At 36.1% G+C, this 7,297-nt stretch overlaps 1 pseudogene; it reads right to left on the bottom strand.

Moving 5' to 3' along the window:
• Window positions 1-504: 504 nt before the first annotated feature.
• The window catches only part of LOC149183624 (benzaldehyde dehydrogenase, mitochondrial-like), a 123,570-nt pseudogene continuing 116,777 nt past the window's right edge, over window positions 505-7,297 (bottom strand).

Genomic DNA, 7,297 nt, shown 5'->3' with positions numbered 1-7,297 from the left:
TGTGTGTACTCCTCTCTGCGTGAAAGACTGAAAATAGGGGAAATGAAAATTAGGGAAATGCAGTGAAGTTAAATATGAAACATACCTTGGCACCATCATCAGACTGAACATTGGATGGGGTTCGATACCGGGTTTCCTACTGGTAAAACCGTCATTTGTAAATCTCTTCATTCTAGTTTTCACTCCTGCGTGTGATCTCTTCAATCTAGTTTTCCTCGTGCCTATTGAAAAGTGAACAGACACTAGTATTAAGTGTGAAGCCAAACTGACTCACATTATGCTAATGTCGGCACCGACTCCCCGACACTCCACCATCCCAGCCGTCATCACCATACTCACACCAAACCTGCCACACTACCATTTGTTTCTAGATCTTCATCTGAATCACATGCATGATTCTAGATCCTCCTTTAGCCTCTATAAATTCGTATTTTCTCAGCCTAAACATCAGCCTCTATAAATTTGTATTTTCTCAGCTTGAGAAAGGCAAGCCAAGGCCCAGGCCTATTGTGTAATAAGAAGTGATTTCTGTTCTCCAGTTATTTTTTTTGTCTCTGCTATCAATTTATCTCTTCTGTTGTCTGTGATTGAGTACAGAATATGATCGAGTAATGCTGCTATTGCTCCATTACTTGTGATGTTTGTCTGTTGCCAGAAAAGTTTTATTTTTGTTGTGTTTCTTCGAACTAACATCAATTTTTTTTTTGATATGAACATGATAATTGAGTTCCAAATTCTGAATCTAGATTCTTTCATAGACATGACTATGCACCTTCACAGAAAAACAAGAACCATAAAACATGGCAAAAACTATGACACCCTTCATTTCGCATTTGATATGGCCATGATAATTGAGTTCCAAATTTTGAAACTACAGAATCTTAGAGAGACATGATTGTGCAGGTTCACAGGAAAACAAGAGCATCACACCTATCTGAAGGTCATATACATTATTATTGACAGAGAAAGCCAAATTCAAATTAGACTGACTTGATAAGACCATCAATAACTGAATATGTTCCCCCACACAATAGAACCATTTGTATGAACTAACAACGTACAAACATGGTGGATTCTTTAAAGGAGAGACAACGACTTTAATCTGTAAGTAGTTATTGAGATTGTAGATACCCTTCTCTCTTCCAATGCCACTCATTTTATTCTACCAAAAGGTATACCCACACCAAAAATGTCAAAGCAATTAACCCAAATTTTTTTGACACGTAATGCTTGAGTAAGAGTGTTTGTAGTCTCTATATTCTTTGTAAACACTCCTGCTACCAACCCATAACAAGTAGCATTCAACCACTTTATTACTTCGCCTATAGTTCTATTCAAGATAGAATCAAATAGTATCCACCAAAGATACAGTTCTTAAATCAAAATTCAAAGAGACATTGTGAAATAAATATCTTTAGAATCAATTCAACCATCATCTATACTTACTTGAATTTTATAATTGACTATACTGGACCAAATATTTCATCAGTAGCTATGGCCATGTCATCCTGTTTTTGTCACATAAATAGAGGTAAGATAAGTACGGAAACCCCATTCATGTTAAGCAGTAAAGGAAAATTTGTGCTCGAAATAAAAATACCCTCACTCCTATTACTTGTGTCTAGTTCCACCAGTTAAAGGTAGTAGCAAAAAAATCCATAATAATTTCATCTCAATTATATGTGGATTTCAGTCATCCTTGAGAGTTAAAATCGAGTTTAGAGTAGAAAAGAAGAACCAAAATAGTAAAAAGTAAGCATTTTCATAACTAATTGGGGAAATATTGAATTGTAATTATCCCCAAAATGTATTCCCATACCTTAACTTCTAAGAAAATGGTAGGCATAATATAGAAGCCCTTGGTACCAATTTGGTCACCCCCGGTTGTAATTTTTGCACCACTCTCCCTCCTAGCCTTGATATAACTCATAACCTTATTAAATTGATCCTGGTCAATCTACGGCGTTTCAAAAGAAATTATCAACAATATCAAAATAAGGCCACTGAGATCATGATGACACTTCAGATTTAAAAAAGAACACTTTCTACAAGAAAAACATCATTTGAATAGCTCAATACTTCCCAACATGCTAGTAGTAAAGTAGTCATGCTTTTGTCATTTATGGAAGGAGGACTTCACAAATCGAGCTTTGTCAATTACCAACTGGAGAACATAGTAAAGAATGACAAAATGGTCCTAATGGGCATTAACATGGTGCAAGTGCAATGCAAATTCAAGGAAAAAGGACTAGTCAAGGTCTCAATTTAAGAGTTAATTTGCCATTCCTGCAATAGTCAACTTATAAATAGACCAAGAAACATGTGTGGCTTTGACCACCAGCAATTATACATCAAAGTGCTCAACATTTTCTTCACAAGATAGCATTTCGTAGAAAATTTTCAGACAAAAAGCTCCTTTCTCAAGTGTAGTGACCTATATTTCTCTTTTTGGAGTGAACCATGATACCCCTCAAAGCACAAATAAGAAGTTGACTTTATATTCACAAGGACCCATTTATGCATCAGGCATTTGATTATCATGCTTTTAGTTGCCTGTTAGTTACATGCAGACAAGCAACTTTTCTTTGTTTTCTCTATTTTTGCATTAATATAGGTATTCAATGCTTAAGTAATGACCGAAAAATAGCATAGCTGAGGACCTTGCTCAACACCTTTTCTAAATGGATCACCGACAACCCAACTTAAACACCAATATTTTTCCTTTTCTACAAACGCATCATGGATACTATCATGTACAAAGGTTCGTGACCTAGAACAACAACATTGTCCCTGCAGAAAGAGCAGCGGCTTGATTAACATGTTACAATATTGAGTGCCATGCAAATTAAATACTTAAGAGATTCAACTACTTACCTGATTGAAAAATCATGCAAAGTGGGCTAGCTCCATGGTTTGATCAACATCAGCATCTTCGCATAGAATAAAAGGGGACTTTCCTCCAAGTTCCGATGTCACTGGCTTAAGGTTTGTCTTGGAAGCTAACTCTAGCACTGCTTGACTAGTAGCAGTTGAACCTATAAAAGCAACCTTATTAATATCCATGTGCCTTGAAACTGCACCTCCCGAAGTCAAAACTCCTCGAGGAAGTCTAGCCTCGTTGAAAAGTTTTGCTGCATAAAGAGTTGTTAATGGAAAATTCCAAGGAAACATAAGTAGTGGAAAATTCCAAGGGATGATTTGACCTACAACTCGAATAGGTTCATGTAATGTTTGACTGATAAGGTCCATTAACTGGAACTGTAAGACCATGTATTTTATCTGCCCACCCTGCATAGTAACAAAATAGTTGCACTGCCATTGGTACTTCAACCAAGGCTGCTTCCTCATAAGGCTTCCCATTGTCCCGTGTTTCCAAGGCTGCAATCTCAATCATTATGCTTTTTAAGCAAGTCAGCGAACTGAAGCATAATACACGATCTCTCATAAGCAGTCATTTTCAGCCATGGGCCCTCATCAAAGGCTTTTTGTGTAGCCCTTACAACCCTGTCCACGTCTTCTGCATCACCTTTAGCCACATTGGCAATCAAATCCCCTGTTCTAGGATCCAATCTTGGAAATGTTTTTCTAGAAGCTGCATTAACAAATTTTCCATCGATAAGAAGGTGTGTATACTTTACTTGGACAGGTGGTGCTATAGGTTCTTCCAAAGCACTTGCAGTTTTTCCTAAACTTGGAATCCGAGTATTATTTATGGATGTTTCTTGTGATGAAGATGTCAGTCCAACCGTGGGTGACCTTGTACCAAAAAACAAGACTACTTGAGCTCGAAGTGAAGATAGGGGCTCTGGAGCATGGAGCCGAGTGAGGTGCAGAGAATTCTGGCGATGGCCCTAACCATTGCAATGTTGGCCTTCTGAGCATCTAAGTCTCTCATTCGGATTTTCTTCACTTTCTCCTTCAATATGATAAATGGCCTCTCAAACTCATCAAATGCCAATGCCATGCCTGCAAACAGTAAAAAAAATGCAACACAGAGATTAAAGCCTAAACATACAAGTGTGGATGTGAAAAAATAGTGGATGTTGAACTAGAGACCTAAGATGTGTGTACTTCTCTCTGCGTCGAAGACTGAAAATGGGGGTAATGAAAATGAGGGAAATGTAGCGAAGTTAAATATGAAACATACCTTGGCACCATCAATGAGTTGAAGATCGGATGGGGTTCAATACTAGGTTTGCTACTGGTAAAACCCTCACTCGTAAATCTCTTCAATCTAGTTTTCGCTCCAGCCTTTGATCTCTTCAATCTAGTTTTCACTTCTGCTTGTTGAAAAGTGAACAGACACTACCTTCTCTAGAACATTAAAAGAAGATTGGGGTTGGGAGGAGTTTCGTAAAGCAAAATTAAGGCTTATTTTTTTTTAAATATGCCAAAATTTTCCTCCATAACTCAAACTCAGGTAAGAGCATAATGAAGGGGAGGTTTTTAGTTTCATTTGATAAACTAGCGCTAAGTTTTTAGTTTCATTTGATAAAATAGCGCCAATTTTCACTTTTGCGCTAAGTTTTAAGCTTTTAGTTTCATTTGATAAAGTAGCACCTATTTTCACTTTCGCGCTAAGATTTTAGTTTCACTTCATAAACTAGAGTCCATTTTCCCTTTCATATTAAGTATTTTAGTTTCATTTGATAAACTATCACCCTCATGCGTGCTTTTGGTTGGGTTTGAAATATCATCCTAACAATAATTTAATTTTAAGATTATCGTTTTTATGTAACCATTTTGTTATTAATGTTTATGGAGACAGATGTATTGTATTTTTGGAAAATTTGAATGTTATTTGGTTATTAAAATTTGTGGAGGTACATATATTATATTATTGGAATTTCAATGTTATTAGAAGGAAACATGTTTTTTGCATTGAAAATATTTAAGTGTAAGAAAGAAACATGTGCTCTTAATTTGTTTATATTGAAAATATTTAAATGTTCTAGCATATTAGGTGGGTGTAAACAAAAGAGAGTGTATAGTAAAGATTTAATAATTAAAAATGTGTGTTAGTTTCTTAAAAGTTATATGACAAATTTGGGAGTAGGGTATGTACCCTTATTTAGGTTAAATATATTCAAATTGTTGTGTGAATGGGTTTGTAAGACCGATGTTTTTATCTTGAGGAAATGGAGTCCTCTCCACGTCACACGCATAGTGTAGGTTGTCATAAGAAAAATATATTTTTGCCTTAAGATGTAAACATTTCATTTTAAGCAGTGTGATAATGTGGTTTCAACAAGGCAATAAAAGATGGAACGAGCATGCAGGTTTGGGATGCTAGTGTTATGTTCTACTTGAGGCATGGGTGCACATCCAAAAAGACTCTAACAAGGGTTGAAGAGGTGGAATAGTTAGATGGGTTGGGGGTTGTGGTCTCACTTAGACGTCTAGACAAGCACACTATGCACCATGAGAAGTTGTGAAGCTAACTTAATACATTTGACAAGTTGTGGGAAGGAAACTTTGTAGTGGTACTAAGTGAACATTCATTGATTGAAGTTGATACCCTCTCCTTGCACTATCACTTTACAAGGTGAAGAAGAAACGTGAAATATAGGTGCAACCCACTAAAGAAGTTGGCAAGGTTGTTGCAACATATATAGGTGTTTTTTTCGTGTTGCAAAAGGAAGTGTTGGAACTTGGAAGGTTACAGTTCAAGTAGATTTATCATGGAGTTTTAAGGAGGTGCAAGGATTTGATAAGGAATGAATTAAACAAATCTAAAAAAATGGGCCATATTGGATTAGGATATTATCTTTTTTGGACATCCAAAGTTGAAGGTGCATTTTATGAAGGTGTAGTCTAAGCGCTTGGACTTTTGGTGTGTGTTAGTTGTGTTAGTGCATTATGTTTGATGAGCACTAGCTAGAATGTGTTCATGAAGGAAAAAAACCCATAAGTTTGAGATGGCTTGAGCATTTTTCATTGTAAGGTTTCTTATGCCCTAGTTTTGAGGAGACAACTAGAACCATCTTAGAGTGTGATGGATTGTACCATGGACTTAGGTCCACTTGCATGGGTTGAGGTTTAAAGTTACTCCATGAGTTGAGGAAAATGATTCCAATGCTTATCTATATATAGTGTTTATGATATAAGATTAATGATTTTTTTGTTTGGGAATGGAAGAGGAAGATATGAAATAAGAGGCATTGAAGTTTGTTGTAAATTAATCAAAATAAAGGAAAAATGTCTCCTCTTAGTAGGATTATTCAAGTTGCCTCTTCAATAGGACTTAATTCTAGTTTGAGCTTGGGAGTTGGCCTCTCAAAGGCATTGATTAGGTACACTAGAATTCCAAGACCTAACATATCTAGAATATTCAATTAGATAAATTTGTCTTGGGCAAAGGTTGCAAAGGCTAAGGTGCAAATCTCCCCTTTTTAATGTGGGTTTTAAACCTTCCTTTTGAGAATGCTAAAATCAAGGTCATGATCTTGAAACGAGGTCCTTGGTTTTACCAAAACCAAATGCCAATTCTTAATCCATGGTGTGATTCTTTCTATTTGAGTTTGGCATTGAATGTTGATAACTATCTTTGGGTCCAGTTATCACTATGTTGTTTCACTTATGCATTGAGAAGGTGTTAAGGGTTATAGAGGATAAGACAGTTATTTTCCAATATCCTTCCATTGAAACGATGTAAAGGGACGATGTGCCCCATTCTTTTATCATAATATTTCAACCACAATATCCTCGTATGAGGATGCCCTTTAAGGGAGGGTTTATAAAGGAATTGGAATCATGTTGAGTCAAGGGAGGGGTATATATTGTAGGTGTCTCTAGAGATAGTGACAAAGGTGAAGGGGAATGGAGTTTACCTCCTATTCCAATGCCTTTTATTCCACCATTTATGGTCCTAAAGGGCACTGACTTTAAGGTTCATAGGTGAAAGCTCACGAAGATCTTAAAAAAGAAAAGGTAGGTGTGATTTAGCATAGGATTGATTCTTCAATGGTTGACTTTTTGGGTGAGATTTCCAAGTAAATGGAAAAAACTGAAGCCCTACCACTTATAGATTAAGTAGATTATGAGAAAATGTTTCTTATGTAATCAAGAGGAAGGTGATCTCCTTAGCACACCCACATCATTCCCAAGGCCTACCTCTATTTTTTTGAATGTGTGGAACCAATAGTCACATAAGAAGACTAAACAAATGCCATGTGCCCAATAAATTTGTATTTTTTCCCTATTATTTTAAATGACTAAATTTTAGGGCTTTGTTCGAATAATAACATAGAAAATTCTCACTTCAATCTTAAAAAATATAAAAATATAAAAGTGAGAG

The sequence above is a fragment of the Pinus tabuliformis genome, chromosome 3_2 (genome assembly GCF_031772625.1).
Source record: "Pinus tabuliformis cultivar Carrire ecotype Pingquan chromosome 3_2, CPIR1, whole genome shotgun sequence".
Taxonomy (NCBI): domain Eukaryota; kingdom Viridiplantae; phylum Streptophyta; class Pinopsida; order Pinales; family Pinaceae; genus Pinus; species Pinus tabuliformis.
The sequence above is the reverse complement of the archived record's forward strand: the minus strand, read 5'-3'. Positions and strand labels throughout refer to the sequence as shown.